This window comes from Coturnix japonica, chromosome 5 (genome assembly GCF_001577835.2).
Source record: "Coturnix japonica isolate 7356 chromosome 5, Coturnix japonica 2.1, whole genome shotgun sequence".
Classification (NCBI taxonomy): Eukaryota; Metazoa; Chordata; class Aves; order Galliformes; family Phasianidae; genus Coturnix; species Coturnix japonica.
Genome location: NC_029520.1, coordinates 2,869,548 through 2,887,254, shown reverse-complemented (window position 1 = coordinate 2,887,254; position 17,707 = coordinate 2,869,548). Strand labels below are relative to the sequence as shown.

General features: G+C 42.0%; 1 long non-coding RNA gene across 15 annotated transcripts; it reads right to left on the bottom strand.

The window, feature by feature from the left end:
• Positions 1 to 747: 747 nt before the first annotated feature.
• LOC116653495 lies at positions 748 to 15,060 on the bottom strand. 15 transcript variants are annotated; one of them, XR_004307466.1, is made up of 7 exons: positions 14,969 to 15,060; positions 14,155 to 14,886; positions 8,684 to 13,076; positions 4,315 to 4,408; positions 3,139 to 3,200; positions 2,683 to 3,047; positions 748 to 2,319 (listed from the first exon to the last, which is right to left on the bottom strand). It is a non-coding gene; the product is annotated as an uncharacterized LOC116653495 (long non-coding RNA). The 15 variants fall into 15 exon arrangements; XR_004307459.1 differs by having other exon boundaries at positions 2,683 to 4,408; positions 8,684 to 10,972; positions 11,904 to 11,919; positions 12,978 to 13,076; XR_004307468.1 differs by having other exon boundaries at positions 748 to 1,284; positions 2,135 to 2,319; positions 2,683 to 4,408.
• Between the last annotated feature and the right edge of the window lie 2,647 nt (positions 15,061 to 17,707).

Genomic DNA, 17,707 nt, shown 5'->3' with positions numbered 1-17,707 from the left:
TTTTACAACATCCAGACATTTGTGAACTTTGTTACCAGCATTTAACCACACGAGAAAAAAAAAATCAAAAACCAAAAAACAACAACACATAAAATAAAACATGAATCAAAAGACTCCTAAGCTATCAGAAGAAAGAGTGACCTGTGATGCTGGAAATCGCTGGAGGCTTCCCCAGTTCTTCATAGATACGTTACAAAGTGCTTCACTCGAGACATTTTTATTCTGTTAATGTTATTTATTTATCCTTAAAGGGACATTTAGATGCACTGTACACATACATATAACAATAGTGCTGAGTGGTAAACAGGTGAATTGAACAATGTATCATTTTTCACAATGAAGGCTAATAACAAACACAAAGTTTGGTATTTTATGAAATAGGCTGAATCATGTTCTACTGTTTTGTCAGCCTCCAGCAGACAGTTACTTCTCTGGTGGCATTACAGTTTTCAGGGTTTTACTCTAACAATGTCATCAAAAAAATGAAGGAATACAATTTTATTGCAGAACAACAAATATATGGTCTTTACTCACTAACTGTTTCCTTTGATTTTCCTCATTCTCATGTCTTGTGGAATCAAACTCTATACCCTGTTAGGATATAAAGCAAATATGTTTAATAAAGAGAAGTGTATGCAGCCCCGGCATAACACGGCCCTGTGTCCATCTGGGAGTGTGCCTCTCTGTCAGCTCGCTCTCCTCCCTTCTAAATCATTAATTGGACTCCTGTCCTCTTTAGAATATGCCACAGGTTTTGACTTGGGTTCAGAGATTTTAAGTTTACCGTCTGGAACTGAAACCTTCTTCAACTGCCTGTTCTGCCACCTGACCCATCATCTTATTCCCTATTTCCTGTACAGTGTTGCCTTTCTGATGTCCTTTACAACATATAATAGCCATTGGTAGATTTACATCATGATGTTTTCCTTGTGTGTGAGAAATCCTTGCTCTTTTCAGATGGTACCATGAGCGTGTGGTACCCCAAATACATATTTAGCATCTGTCCATATAATTAAGGCTCTAGTCATGGCAGTTATTCCAGCCTTCTGAGGGGAAGTCCCCACAGCTGATGGTAGTGCTTCCATTACCTGCTCAGTAACAGTTACTGCATATCCTGCCTTGCAGCCTCCTTGTCTCACAAAACTGCAGCTGTCGGGAAACCAGGAACTTCTGCATCTTCTAAGGGTTCATCCTTCAGGTCCGACCGGCTGGAATGCACAGCTTCAGTTGTTTCAAAGCAGTCATGGAAAACTTGTTCTCCAGCAGTTCTGCTAAGGAAAGATACTGGGTAGACAGTATTAGTTACAATTCTTTCTACGTTAAACCTCTCTACCGGGATGGCCTGGTATTTCAGGGATCTTTGGTGTGGCTGTCACTGATGCCACCTTGCATATCTATGAATGTTTCACTTGCTTGTAACTTTGGAACACTCCATCCACCTCAGCAGACATTCTCCTTGGCAATACCTACCTACAACAACTGAAACGTGAGTAACGCAGCCCTGCCAAAGCTTCTACATTGGCTTAGCTAAGGAGGGTCAGTGCTTTCATACTTCCTAGTGTATGAAAGTTGCTCACATGTTATGAACATACAGCTGCCATTTGCAAAACCAAATTAACTTCCTTTGGTACAAAGTAGTGCTGTGGCAATTCATTACTGCAGACAAAACAAACAAACAAAAATACACACAATAACCACTGATCAGCGTGACTATCTTCACTTTGTCCACAATATTCCTAGGCCAAGATCACTTCAAAAATAAAATAAAATAAAAATAAAAATAAAAATAAAAATAAAAATAAAAATAAAAATAAAAATAATAATAATAATAATAATAAAAGGTGGTATCTTTCCAAACTATCCCTGACAGGACCAATTTTGCAAGACAAAACTAAAGTAGATACAACCTCATTTCTAATGGCTGCAGTGTGTTTAGCCAAGACCTCAAGGGAACAGCAATGCAGACGGAAAGTGAAAAGACAGGAAATTAATCACGGAGCCCAAAGCGCAGCTTCTCACCAGGACACTTGCTGGAGTCTTGCAGCTGTTTAAGCTGTTAACTTTAATTAAATTTGTCTGTGCTACTGGCACAAGGCACAGAAATCCATAACTGAGCATTGTATTTTGTACTTACCTACTGGTGATTTTCAGCCCTGGTTGAAATGACTGAAGAGAACAAGCCTCAGCACTGCACAGTGTGGGCCCATGGAACTGTTCTTCTATTTATTTGCTTCTTTGCTCAGAGTTTAAAATAGCCACAATAAGTGGCTGCCTGTACACCTGAGAGAAAGCTGCTGTGTAGACCCAATCATGATTATACTGAAAGAAATCAAGCAAGCAATCACTGTCAGTAGATTAATACTGAAATAATTAAAAGTTCACAAGCATAAATACATATTACATTAGGACACAGCTTTTAGCAAATGACCTTGTAAGAAAGAATCACTGGTAAATGTGCTCTAAATGTGCTCTCTCTAGTTTCACCCATCCACATATAGTTAATAATAAGTAAACGCTGCTACGGTTTCCTCAGAAACCTGTGTTTATGATGCAAGACTGTTTTCAGTCGCTTAAAACTCCAGCAAAATATAACTTCCAGACTACAGAATTTTCCCCCAGCATCTGCTTTCCCTCTACGCCCTCCCCCCCCCCCCCCAAAGTAATCAGGAATTGTGTACATACTGTGCTGAAATTAAGCCAGCGTGATCTGCATTGCCTCCCACTGGCCACTAGATGGACCTGTTCTGCTGCAATTATCCTCTGCGCTGCTTTTTTGGTCACATTGCTCTGTATTCTAATGTACAGAAATTAACACTAACTGTCACGGCACAGCAAACACACATTGCCCAGAAACTTTTAAAAATGCCCCAGGATGGCATGATGTTCTCATGGATTCCAATGGCCACAGCGTAGGAATTGTCCAGGCTTCACTGTTTAGAGGAGCGAAGGCACCACAGTGAGACAGACGTCCCAGATCCTTTTGTATGAACTGTAGTTCTTTCATCTTTTAGCCTTTTTTGTGGCTTATTAATTACTGCGGAAGTTGACTGCAAAATGAGGTAATGAGGTGAGATCTGTCAGCTCCACTGGAAAAGCTGTACTGGTCACAGACACCAAACACCACTCAGACAGACCCACCTGGCCACAAGCTTGAGGTGACTGTGGACACAGATGTCAGTGCAGGCTGATTTCTTTCTCTCCTGCGCAAAAGACTTATTTCAGAGTTACACTCCCTGCAGTGCCACACTGTCTGTCTCCGTACTCTTTTCTCACTGATTTCATAGACTAGGATAATAGAATCACAGAATCATCTGAGTTGGAAGGGACCTTTAAAGGCCACCTGGCCCAACTCCACCACAGTGAACAGGGATATCTACAGCTCCATCAGAGCCCCATCCAGCCTGACCTTGAATGTCACCAAGGATGGGGCATCCACCACCTCTATGGGCTAAGTTCCATTTGTAAGTCTCATAAGCTGTCCAGTTACTGGGTTTGTATGTACAAACAAACATCTTCAAACCAAAGTTGCTGCACAGCAATGGGCGGACAGGACAACAGTGCTCTCTTTTTGTTTCACAGACATCTTGCCTGACTATTTTATTACAAAACTTATAGAGGCTAGTTCAATGGCAATAACTCTCTTAAATCAGAGTCCTGTTCTTACAGTTAAGACAATATTGATTCTGCTTGTTTAGTCTGAAGCTGATAATTCATTACAGAGTGCACAACAAAACACTAATAGATTTCTAAGTATTTAACAAAGTAATTGTTTAAATTCCCCGCCTAACTTCCTTAACACTTTAGCCAACAATCATTTCTGATCATCAGTCAGAAATGAGACCACAGGAAAACACAGATGGCATCGTTTATAAACCACACCCAGCTCTGTTTGCTGCCCAGCTCCTTTGACAGACGGCACTGATAACAACCACTACAAGCCCCAAGAGCAGCCTGCAGCATGGGAGCTCTGGTGGATTTCACATGGTCACGGAGGGACACGTTGCATTGCAAAAAAATGGAACAGGACAAAATGCAAGATTCATAACAATGTGAATCCCAGTGCTACACAGTTAACATTCACAACAGCTGCTAAGTCTGCAAATTTCCAACCGCTCCTATTCCTTACTGTTCTGGCTTAGGCTGGTTAGAGACTGTCCAAGAAACAATGTGCGTGCCCAAATGAAAGCTGCTCGCACAGTCCATCTTTTATGCTCCATCCCATGTCTCAAAGAAGCTGCAGTGCAACTGACAAGCCGTTTAATCTCAAAACATGCTACAAAATGAAGTGTGCCCTCAGGAGACACACAGTCTCACCTCATAAAATTCCTCATGGAGACCGCTCCACAGCCATCCGATCACTGCTCCACTGTGCTTCAACCACTACAGATCTTCTCACACATTTGAAGGACTGAGGGAAAAATAAATAAATAAATAAAATAATATATATATATATATATATATATATATATATATATATATATATATGATTTAAATGTTTGCCTTTTTCTCTATTAAAGCTTATGCAATTTAAATAGCTGTATGTATGCCACGTGAGCTGCCAAGAATAACCTCTGAAAGACAGATCTCATTTTCAGTGCTTGCGAAGGTAAATAACCACATGAAAACTAATGGAATATTTGAGTCTCCACTTATCCTTCCTGGTCTTTCCTGCTGTATCTAAACATCCTTACATTAAAGAATGATATAATTATATCAGGGAGTATACCAAAAGATTTTTCCCTCACTCTGGAGAGAAACATGCAGATGGAATTTAACTGCAGCCCCAAGTGCTGCCGGCTTCTCTGCATAAAGAAATTGCAGCATGTTCCCTTCCAAAGTCTCCATGCTCACCATGTTGCTGGGAGTTCCACCCAGTGGCGATATGCTCCTTTTGCAGCCAGCAGACACAGGTTCAAGCTCACATTATAAATCCTACCTCACATTTCTGGAAAGAAACACTCCAAGATCCCAGCCCTGCAGCCGCCTATTGCTGCAGCCAACAGCTTAGTTTCTGAGCTACTGCAGGAGTAAGCTCTCCCCCTGGACACTTCCACCCACTGTATTGTGTAATGACACTGTGGTAAATATGCCAGAAGCTGGAAAAGCATTGTGTACAGCTCCAAGTTTTACTAATCCTTGGGAAATGTATGGAACGCTGCAGCAACTGGTATCTGAGACAGAAAAATGATCTAGTGCAGCTTGTAAAGTTATTTTTACACGTATTCCCTTACTTCACGACTTCAGAAAGTTTCTAATAGAATCAAAGATCATGGAGTTCAGATGAACTCCAATTTTTGCCTTTTATGAAAAGAATTAAACACTTTCAAACACGTACTTTTTCCACAGTGACATATCCACCACAAGCACGGCAAAAGTGTTTCCATCATGGAAACTGCCACAACTGTGGGTGCTTCAAAATATGAAGGAAATGGACTGTGAAGAGCTGCCAGGCTCACGTTCTTTTGCTGCACTGTTGCTGGAGAGACAGTACTAAGCTCAGTGAACACATTAAAAGTATTCTTTAAATGTTTCCACTATTTGTCCTACTTGTGACAATAATTTAAAGTTCTAACTTTGTAACACTTACAGCTGACCACTACATGGTAACATCAGCAAATTCAGTGCAGCCCTTCTATTACATAACAGTCATTGCGGAAAAATAAGCAACAGTGCTACATAAAGCACAGATCTTTGCAAAGCCTACCTTGATTTATCACCTAATCTCAAAGAGAAATCAATATAGATGCTCTGGTTAATCTTCAAATAGGCCACATCTCCTTAGCATATTCATAACAACTTCACATGTAAGTATTTAAGAATATGATTACTGTGTTTAATGCAAAATACGTAAAGCTAATTAGGAAAATAATCAAAGCAGGAACAAACTCACATACTTAGAGCACAAACCAAACCAATGCCTTTGCAAGACTGTGTGGAAAAAAATTAACAAAGTAAGAAATGACCTCTACGATCATCAAGTTCAACCATCAAGCCCGCTAAATCACGTCCCTAAGTGCCCCATCTACACATTTCTTGAATACCACCATGGACTCCACCACCTCTCAATTGATTGCTGGCTGCAAACTTCAAACACCTTGAAGACCTGTATCCAAATCAGCAATGAAAAAGACAACTGGCCCTGGGACCCCATTAGTGACTGGCTGCCAACTTGATGTAACATCATCTCCATTGTGCTCAACTCACCAACCAGATGTTCACCCATCACATTATATTTTGTTCTAGCTGGAGACGCTGGAAAATCTGTCCAGAAAAGCACTGTGAGAAACAGATTTGCTTAAATCCAAAATTATTTCATCATCCAGCTTCAATTGGTCAACAAGTTCAGTAACCTTGTCAAAAAAGGAGATTATAATGGATTGTAACAGAGGGTTTTGTACAGCCTTATTAATCATTATGTTTAACATACTAGTTACTGTGGTGGTTTTTTGGATTATCCAATTGCATTGCAACTAAGAAAGCCCCACATCAACATGCTTTTTAAAGCATGAAGAACAAACTGTTTCTGAGAGAACTAGTTACCACATCTTCCAACTTCAGAATAGCAGTTCTGGGGGAAGGAAGATTCCCATTTCTTGACCGCTCGAGATGAGACATAAGGGCTCTACACGAGAAATCTCCACAAAATGAGATTACAGCCTTTGCCCGGTTTCTGCGGACAGCATGCATACATCAAACACCTGGAATTAATCAGCATTTCAGGTGTAACATGGCGAGTACCAACTGGCAAGCTTAGAACCTTCTACTAGAGAATAAATTCGTATGCTTGCAATTCAGTTTAAAACAACTGCAATTTTTAATTTATTTATTTTTTAAGGTTTATTTAGTACTCTTAGAGCAGGTGGATAGGAAAATCTGGAATATTCTGACATTTAAGCTACTGAGGGTTATTTTGCCCCCTACATTTTAGACCCACAATAATGTCTACTAAAGAAAACATACATAATTACTTGGAGATGTGGGGTATAATGCCTTCAGAAAAATATATTCCCTTTAAAATTAATAGGAAAAAAAATGTTGAGAGGTAACTGCCTCAAATCTCCTCATGAGAGGTTCAGGTTGGATACAAGGATAAACTTAACTGAAAGAACAGCGAGGCACTGCAACAGGCTGACCAGTGGGGTGGTGGAGTCACAGTCCCTGGAGGTGTTTAAGGACCTGAAGAAAATGGAGAAGTGACACTGATAGATATGGTCAGTGGGCATGGGTTGGACTAGATGATCTTAGAGGTCTTTTCCAAGCATAATGATTTTTACCTGTTTCTAATGACCTTTCTCAGAGGACTATATAATGGATGAAAACGTATCTCACAAACAACTGGGAGGAGAGTTTCCAGGAATGGCAAATTACTTTTAGAAGAAAGTTCATGTGAAAATTTCAGGCTTTCGTTGGTTGTTTTCCCCCCCCCACCAGAAAAGAGGGAAACAGCAATATCGATTGGAGCTGATCCACAATGAAGCTAAATGACAGCAAAAGAAAAAAAGACTACATTGGCACCATTGCCAGCATTTGCAACAGAACAGAAATTCTTAAGGAAAGTAGACAGCACTGTTTCAGAAAATGCATTTTATGCTCATCTGATTAGCATAGGCACCACTAATGGATGCAGGAAAGGTAGAGGTCTCTGTGTATACATGTCTGTATCCAGGTGGTGCTGCAAGCTCCAAGACTTATACACAGGTGGTGCACAGGCTTGCCTATAGGCTGATGTATTTGTCATTCTCAGAATGTGCAACTTACACAACAATTACACTTCTGAAATTGCTAAAGCCACAAATGACCAAAGCAAAGCAATTAAGAACCAGCTGGCATATCGCCATTCACGTTCTGGAAGGATGTACTGTTATTAACCACAAAGCAAAATGAAGAAGAACTGAAAACTAAAGCACAGACCTGGGGTCTTCCTAACAAGTGCGTATCCTCTGGTTTGGACTGCTTGTGCTAGCACACTGCTTTCTCCAGTATGTCAGCTACTGAGAAGAACAAAAAGGGAGCAGCAGCCTCAATAATGTCAGCAGTGAAGGTTAAATCACTAACTGCAGCAGTCTGGTGAGCCTGCTCACGTATTTGTTGAACCAGCACACAGGGCTGCCATTTCAGATCATCATCTGTAATGTTATATTGCTAGGATATAATCAATTACTTAAGATCATGTCAATTGCAGTGCTGTAACTGCAGGGATCAGAAGGAAGCTGATTTCAGCTTAGCCCAGTACACAAGGAAAAGCTGGTCTCAAACAGCCAGCAAGCAAATTCACACGCCTTAGAAGTGCGGCGTTCCTTGCAAACAAAACAAGGCCTCTCCAACGTATTTCCTTAGGTTGAATTTGCAAAGCAGTGTCTAAAGAACAGAAGTATCTTTACTAAATATTTTCGTGGACTGCCGCACAAGAGAAAAGCTGTATTAAAAGGGAGAACAAGCCTCCCAAAGAAGCACGGTATTTAGATACTGAGAGTAAGCACAGTGAAAATGTGTGTGTGCAAAGGCAAACCATGTCCAGTTAGGTTTTGTAACAGAGACAAAAAAGAAACGCTGTACCTGAAATACTGCCATCTTGCTACCTTGGTAATAAGCATAACAAGACATCTGGATGAAGTTTTCTGAGCATGAATTGGAGCAACATTCGCCTTATCACGTTCCCTCCAGATGCTATAAAATATCTTACCGGCATCCACGGCATCCTCACTGCTCCAAACGACAACTCAGAACCTGGGAAATCAAGTCCAGTTCATCTTCATCATGCTCACTCTGGGAACAGGTCCAAGTCTCCAACATAGTAAACAGCGCAGTTTATTCTTGCCAAGGCAAAAATAGACATCACTTTTACATCATTCACCAGGGGGACTGAAGTTCCACTCTGGAACTAGTAAACATCTGTTCCATGATCCACTGAAACAAATAGAATTATTACTCATCAGGAGAAGCCTTACACTAGTAACAAAAGCCTGAATATAAATAATTGACTTTTGTTTAGGAGAATGAGAGCTAAGGAAGGTGTGACCTGTAAAAACTGGATCTCTAAATGCCAAACAGAGCTCAAGGAGTAGATGATACTTATGGTTTTACATTTTTGCATTTATAGTCTCTCAAGAACAATAGAAAATCAACAACACAACTCCCACACTAAAAAACACAGGAGCATAAACCGGCTTCAGACTCTCCTTTTGCCAAGGAAACCAATAGCTGGATCAGAATTTCTCACCATCCATCTGCCTCTTCTGCCCTTTATTAGAATAAGACCCCGTTTCAACTGATAACATCTTAGCTCTGAATACTTTTCCACAGCTTTCTGCAGCAGCAGAACTCACAAGAACACTGTCAGGGCCAACTGCAGAAATCCTGCCAGTTTTCATGCTTTTCACACACCCAGTATGAAAGACTGCTGAAGGAAGAAGAAATGAGGATGTGCATAGTGGCAAACCTACCAGTTCCCTACTCATTCTTACAAAACGGTTAGTGATGTGCAGCAGGTAACCATCACTTGTACCTGTGCTACAGTGCCAGCTGCACAAAATGCAGCTTTCCAAAAGGCTGTCTGCTATGCAGGAGGTACAGGAGACAGAGCAAACACGCAGAACTTCAGCACAGGGCACTGGTAAGATACGGTTACTTGTTAACCAAAAGCCATGGAAAGGGGAAATATTTCAGTTACAACTTCCTTGCCATTTTAAAAAGCACACATTGGCCTTAGCGCACAAACCAACACTGCTCCACAGGACTCCGTTTTGAGGCCTCCAAACCATCTGGCTCCTTCAGAGAAGCATCGTTTTTTCAACCACTCTGCTTCATATTCATTCATGCGTTCATCAGGCCACGTGATAGAGAACTTGTAAGATAAAAATAAATGCAATGTCAGAAACAACAACACCAAATAAAATGAGAAATTACAGGCATTGCAATATTAAAATCAGTAATATCACAGCTCAGGCTACTGCATAGCGCCACTGCAAACAATCGATGAAAACACAACCTGAACAGCACGCAAATCCCAATGCCTTTTTTAAATAGAGGGTTATTTTCACAAAAGCACATCACCTAATTGGCCATTTTCTGAAGGCTGCTGTCACTGCATGTACTCTGCCCAAGAGAAACTGGGAATCACAGAAGCTGGCACATTCCAACAATGGGAGCACTTCATTACACCTCAGAAGAGCAAAAACACCTTTCAAAAGCAAAACAGGATAAGAGAGACTAAGGAAAAAAAAAAAAAAAAAAAAAAAAAAAAGGTTAAGAGACAAATTGTTTCCCTGGTTTTGAAACTTACTTCCCTTTCAAGTAAATAGATGTATAAAATCAAAATGACAGAGTTGCTACATGTATCAGAAAACATTGAAGTTCACAGAAATGTCAGATCTTGTTATGTCTTGCTCAATTATCTCCCCTTTTGATGAACAAATCCAGATGGGTAGGTAAAGATGCAGACACTGGCCAGTTGGGTTATACTTGGGTTTGAGTGCTTGCTTTAAAATGAAGCGTGCTGCACACTTAAAGATCAGTATACATATACATCAGAAAGTATCAGCATGCAGACCGGTACCCTTTCTACAGATTACGATGAACATCCTTACCTTCTTCCTGTGTGTCAGAGTGATTTCCTTAGCCACGATGTCAACATCCAGGTCCTCAAAGAGCAGCTTGCGGGCCTTGGCAGAGCGCAGGAAGCACTGGGGGCACTGGCAGTTGTCCCGCAGCCAGACACAGGGGTACTGGCTCTCACTCTCATCCTCCCACTGCACACGGATGAGGTGCTCCGCATCTGGAGCCTCCACTTTCCTTATCCCCATGCTCATGTATCCCGTATGGGTCCCCCGCACAGTCCCCCACCAGCAGCACTGAAGGCTGCAGCCACACAGAGCAGACAGAGTGACAGGGTGGACTTTGGTCCCCAGCAAGACATGAATAGCCAGCCTCCACATACTGATCTTGGTTGGGTTGCAGAGTGGTTCCTGCAGTACTACAGGAAACAGATGATTATTTACAGAGCAACTATAACAGAAGGAACACTTTAAGTTGATAATCCATCCTTCCTTCTACCTAAATATTGAGGAATGTAATTGTGTCCCCTTGTAAGATACTTCAAGACAATTTCCACAAATCAAACACAGGTACTGCTATCAAGCTACTGAGTTCTCCACAAGTTAATTTAGAGCTAAGTAATACAAATTAACTGCATGGCACGCTGAAGAAAGATGATGCACCCCAACCTTAAATCAGTAAAGCTCTTGTTTAACTCCTTCCTCCTGGGACATCAATAATCACATTTGTTTTAAACAGGAAGATTAACCAATTCAAAGCTTGTACACCTACTCGTAATTTGTTCGGTGTTCCCCCGCCCCCTGCAGTTTTGGTTCTAACACTCAGCGGACCAAATATTGATCCAAATATTGATGCCCAGTTGCAACCAAAGCCTTCCCTCTTGTCCTTACATGGGGCACATCTCTTTAGATTCAATATCTTTACACACTAAGACCTAGAAGAGCTGTCAAAAAGGATTCTGACTAGCATAGTCAGAGCAATGCTGTACAGCCCCCCAGGGTCTCCTTTTATTTTTATTTCATTTGACTGAGTACAGCAAAGCACAATATTGATTTCTGCTTCCTTTTTGTGCATAGCAGCCCCACCAGAATCCCACTAATTACCAGCTTTCACTTGCAATTCAATCCAAGGAACAGCTTTGTGCACACAGACTCAAACCTATTTTATCCAAAAACGGGTTTGGATCCCAACTGAATATATATTTCCTTCTCTCCATATACACATATATAGAACATACACATATACATACGTAAATACAGGTACTGCTTTAGTAACCACTTGGGATGAGGTGATGAGAACAGGATTTGATTTCTAATGTTGAAAACCACCAGGAAACTCTTCTAGCTTACCTGAGGTGGGGAAATTCTGCAAACAAGATATTTATCATTACATGAAACATCCATTTAGTGAGTCATTCACATAGTTTATCCATAACGCATTTCATACATGCATTACACCCAGCACAGTTCTCTCATTTCAGTTCACGTGGCTTCCCAAATAATTTAAGTATCATGCACATGCTTAGCATTGAACCTTACAACCTGCTGCATCACTTCCATCATTTGTGCCTCAATGTAAAACATAATTAAGCCTTCAGTTTCTAAACACCTTCCAAGGAAGGCTCACCATCAAGTCAAAAATATTCTAATAAGCTTGAGAGGTTCAGAGGACATCTAAGCTTCTCATATTCTACCACTGAGTTAAGAGACCTAAACTTGCTTCTAAAATGACATAAGAGTTTTTCTTTTTAATGATAAAGAATTAAGGTGGGTTTACTGTCTTCCTGTCATTCAAGTTGCTTAACTGCTATTACAAGACTAATAGAACTTCAGGAAGGTATGGAGGTGACATAGCCATGATTTATGTTACAGCAGAAAAAGCTATAAGTCAAATGGGAATTTCCAGTTATGCTTAGATGCTAAGAAAACAGTACAGCCAGATACATCTGGCTAAGCTTTAGATATCCACCAGGGTCACCCACATCTGAACATAACAGGCACCACCTGCAACAGCCATAAATAATGCACTCATTTAGAGCCCAGCTCAACTGACCTATTTAGAAACCCACTTTAGGAAGAGGAGAAATGAACTCATTTCTTTCCGCCAACTAAAGAAAGAACCTCTGCAATCAGCTCTGATGTGGAAGTTACAGTGCCCACGTTCACGCTCATCAAGATGTTTCATGGCAGTGATCTCATGATTAGCTGCTGCTCGCGTTCACTGACTGCTTCTGCTGTGCAGAACCTGCTATGCACAGTGTGGATGGTAGCAGCCCTGTCTATAGTGACATGCAGAGAAGACCTGAGTTGCTGTCATTGGTAGGAATTTAGGGCAGGAAACAATTCCACTGAGCACTAGGTGGCTTTTTCAGTACGCAGATCTACATTATCCAACGTTACTCCACCCCAAAACTTTGGACCTACCTGGATCTTTGGTTTATGCTGATTTACTGAGGTCAGTGGAGTTGAACCTGCATGATGCTGCTGTCAACTAGAAGGCTCCAGGGCTATTTGGTTTGCCAGCTACACAAGAGAAAGACAAGAAAATTATTACAGCAAAAAGATTTCCCTAATGATGAAAATAATCAGCAGTGGTTGCATGACACTTCTGCTCCTGCCTCCACTGTAAAGCAGTTGTTGGGGTGAGCCACCTATCGAGAGAAATCCCATAACAACGAACAGCCTGCTTATTGTTTGCCTCGAGTCTGTCATAACACAGTGTCACTATTAAAATGAAAACCCAGAGAACAGCAACTACAAATAGCTGCTACAACACACCCTCTTGGAGTTTATCTTCTCACACACACAATTTAAATAAGTAGAAAAGTCTAGTTGTCATCCCATAAGTCTTCACAGCAAAATATAATCCCCTCAGTAGCAACCAATCACAGTCAATGATCTCACACCAGTAACCACTGGGCTACACTACTGCTTTCCCAGCAGCTAAGGCACAGTACTAAGTGCTGGACAGATACATCTTCGTCTTTTAAAAGCCTTGGAGCTCACAGTACAAAGCAAGCTGCAGATAACAAACCCAAATGCCTGTGCAAGCTAGAAGTGGTAAAAGCACACCTTTTATTGTAGGAGACTATTGATGATGCTTAACAGATCTAATCTCTAACCATACGAATTGTGCTAATGTTGGCTCAAGTACTATTTCTTCTTCAGTTTATTGACAATTGTTTAGAAGATTTAAACGGTAATAAAAAGACGGCAAACTCACTCTAATGCAGGCTGAACTACAAGCTTAGGGAGCTTTAATTCCCTTATCCTCATCACTTCCAACCAACCCTCGGGGCAGACATTCAACCACGTGGTGACATTTGACACTGGAAACCGCACTCTGCACTAAACGAGAAGCAGAGCTTCGCCTAAACTCAGTTATCAGTGTGCTCCGACCACAGCCAAACTAAAGAGCGTTTAGTAACAGAAAAACACGAAGGGAGAGCTCTGCATCCCAGTTCTCTGCATTTCACGCCCCCTACCTAGGAGGCACCAACGCAGCGCTCTCTCTGCTCACACCACGCGATCGAGACAGCCGAAAATAAATGCCGAGAGTCACAGCAAAGTAAAGCAGCACCATAAAGGAAAGCAAGCCTACCTTTACATGCTCCACGTTGGCGCGGTACCACGCACGGAGATCCACGCAGAGACGCAGGACGCACGGTTTCCCATCGGCGAAGCAGGTCCCGGCCACGCTCCGCCTTCCAGCTCCGGAGGCAGCCACACAGTCTGCAAACCCTGCGTCCCCCCCACCCCACCTCTTGCATAGAGCCCGGCCCCGGCTCCCCCAGCCCGCGGCGGGGCGCTGCCGGCCGACGGCTGCCGGGGGACATGGAGAGGAGCCGGAGAACCGGGTGGCTCGGTGGGATGGAAGGCGTGAAACAACGTTGCTGCTGCAGATGGAGCTGCATCCACTGAGTCAAAGGTGCAGGGGGTTTCACAATCAAATGCTGTAAGCAGTGAACAAGCCCAACTCCCTTAACCTCTCTTTGTTGGAGAGCTGCTCCAGCCCTCCGATCATCCCTGTGACACTCCTCTGGGCACACCAACAGATCCAAGCCCTTCCTGTACTGGGGGTCCCAGACCTAGACACAGCACTCCAGATGGAGTCTCACAAGTGCAGAAAAGAAGGAGACAATCCTCTCCTTCTCTCTGCTGCCACCCCCCTGTTAATGCAGAACAGGATACTGTTCGCCTTCCAAGCTGCAGCAGCACACTGCTGGCTCAAGTCCAGCTTTTTGTCCAGCAGGTCCCCCCTCCAAATTCTTCTCCTCAAGGCTGCTTTCAAGGAGTTCTTCTCCCAGTCTGTACTTGCATCTATCTATTGCCCCTGTATAGATGGAATAACACAAAGGTATATTTGTAATTAGAGAGTAAATACATAACCAGAGGGTATCTAAGAAAAGACTCACCATTGCTGAAGCTTTCAGTTGAGATGAATGCTCACCACAAAAACTCCACAAAAGAGCAATCTGCAGAAAGTGATGCTACCTTAGTGGTGGTCAGCCCTCAAATGGGATCTAGGAGAGGTGGAGTCAAGCTCCAGCCCTTCCGGGAGCACAACTGAATTACCTTCACTTGTGCTCCTGCAGCTGACTCGTCACTTGCCTCAGATGGTTAATCAGAACTTCAGACTGTGATCAGCAGTTTCCCTTACACCTTGCACTTTACTTTGTGGAACCTCATGATGGACCCACCTTTTGAGTTTGCCTTTGTCCCTTTGGTTAGTGATTCTTCCTTCTGTCATATGAACTGCACCACTCAGCTTGGTTGGTATCTACACACTTGTTGAGGGTGTGCTCTCACCTACTGGCTTTCCAGTGTAGCTTCTCATACTGGTATGCAAGTTACCATCTCGTACTGGACTGAGATCCACACCTTCTTCACTGTGTGTGAACTGGTGACATGCCTGGCTTTATAAAAAAAGGAAAAGCTTTAGTTTTTTTGTGTAATAGGTAATGCCTTGTGATGGACTCTGAGGTACATATTCCTATGGGTACTCGGTGTCCATACTGCGGTCTGCAGAGCACCGAGAAAAGAGCTGCTGCCTCCATGTAATTAGCGCAGGAAAAACCTTTGATATATGCACTGGCTGAGCAGCTCTTTTCACAGGCAGCAAAACATTCACAAAGATGAAGAGCTGGCTAGTTGGATGGAAATAAGCACACACATAAGTGAAAGTATTAAGTGACTGTTTAGAGACCGTCTCTCTAACTGTTCTGGCAGTTAAAAAGGCCGAGGCTCATGTCTGCAACTTATAGGAAATTAAATATTTTTGTTGGTAGTGATCGTTCAACATCTTCAATAAAGAAGTCTTCATGTGCCAAAGCAGTGCTGTAATGCACTGTTGGATTGCATTCCTTTAAGGCAGCCATGGTAGGATTTATTTGCTTTAAAATTGGTGCCCTAGTCTATTTTCCACTTTCCTTTCACATTCGTGCCCACATTCTATTTCATTAACACAATGTATACCAAGTATTTTTTCTTGTTTGTTATCTTTTGTGAGCAGTGAGCATTCTGTTAAATGCACGCTGACTGATGTAAAACATTTCATGTTATATGCGTTTATAATTAATCTCTCAAGTGTTCTTAGTTAGCAACAAGGACTTCAAACTGAGTATCTTAACAAGCAGGATCTGTCATTAACATAAAGTATTCAAGTGTATGTAAGTATATGTGCCCATCAAGCTCAAAATAATAATACTAATAAAAAAACCAAACAAACAGAGAATGGTTTGTGATATTATAAACATAATAAGGAGGGTGTGAGATACTGCTCTGGTCACAAGTCTCATTCTGTAACAGGAACACTCCAAGGTGTTTGTGAGACCGAGTCTCTATTTTTATAAGGAGCGTTACGTAATATGTAAGTGGAAAAGTATCCCTATCCAAGTGGAAATTAAAACAAACTGCCTTCAGGATTACATAATAACTCAGCAAAATATGACTCATTAGTGCTCCGTTTTGATTTGCTGGATATAAAATAAGGAATTTTAAAAGGGGCACGTCAGAAGTTCTGTGCAGTGAAAATCTGGAGCTTATTTATTTTGTGGCACGTTTCTGTGTCTTTTTACTATCACAGTATCATTTTACAGAATCCTGTTGTGCAAGATTAGTTAACTTAGTCCCTTTGGACTTCACTCTGTCTCCACCATTCATATGGAGTGCTATGATACAGTGGGGGTAATGCTGTGGGTTTCAATATGACTAATAGTCTGAGCAGTCAATGCCAGATGATTTGAAGGCTGGCAGCAATGGGCACTGCAAAACTCCAAGTCATAGGCAAAAAGCACAGAAAGCATAAAAAGCAGGATGTCCTTAGAAAGCAAACTCTGATTTCTGTCCAGTCAACATGTTACCTCACCACAGAAGAAAGAGTCTACCAGTATTCCCTGTTGAATGAAGTTTATAAAAAATAATGGTGGTTTTCTGGTCCTGCCAGCTTCAGATCTGCACACATGCTGAAGAGATAGAAGTAGCAACGTGCAGTGGGCCTGTGATCTGATGTGGGATCTTCAGGAGCTGGAAGACAACAGTGGAAAAGCCCCAGAGGGATGTGAAAAGGACCGGCAGCAGCAGCCTGGAGCAGTGTAGCATCCTGAAGGGATCGGTTACTCTATGAAGTAACTCGGTGTTGCAGGGTAGGCTGAAATGAGGCTTAGAAATGTACGACAGCTTACATTAAATTCAGTAAGACTACATAAGTAAATAAACATCACTCAGCCTGCACGTGGCTGTGGAAGCAGACACAAAGGTAAAGCCATTAGGGTAGGAAATATAAATCAGTATGTATGTAGCACAGGGGGATGCTCGGCCTTTTGAAATCTGTAACTGCCTCAAAAAGAAAGATGTCAGAAACAAAAACTGGGCCTGCTCACAGATTAGTTTCTAGGGTAAATGAGAGGAGGGTGAACGTTAGTTCATTCAGGGCAGGTTTATCCCTCTGCACTCACATTTGTGCAAATAAAGAGCACGGAGTGACTGGGCTAGGAAATCATGATCACAGAGGGAGAAGTGCATCTCAGACTCCAATGACCAAGACAGAGCACTTTTAGGAGATTAGGTCAGACTGGACAAACACTGGTCAGCACCAGTAGTGTTAGGTCCAGGGGGGGACCAGGTTTGCCATCACACAAGAAGGAGGGCAGGAG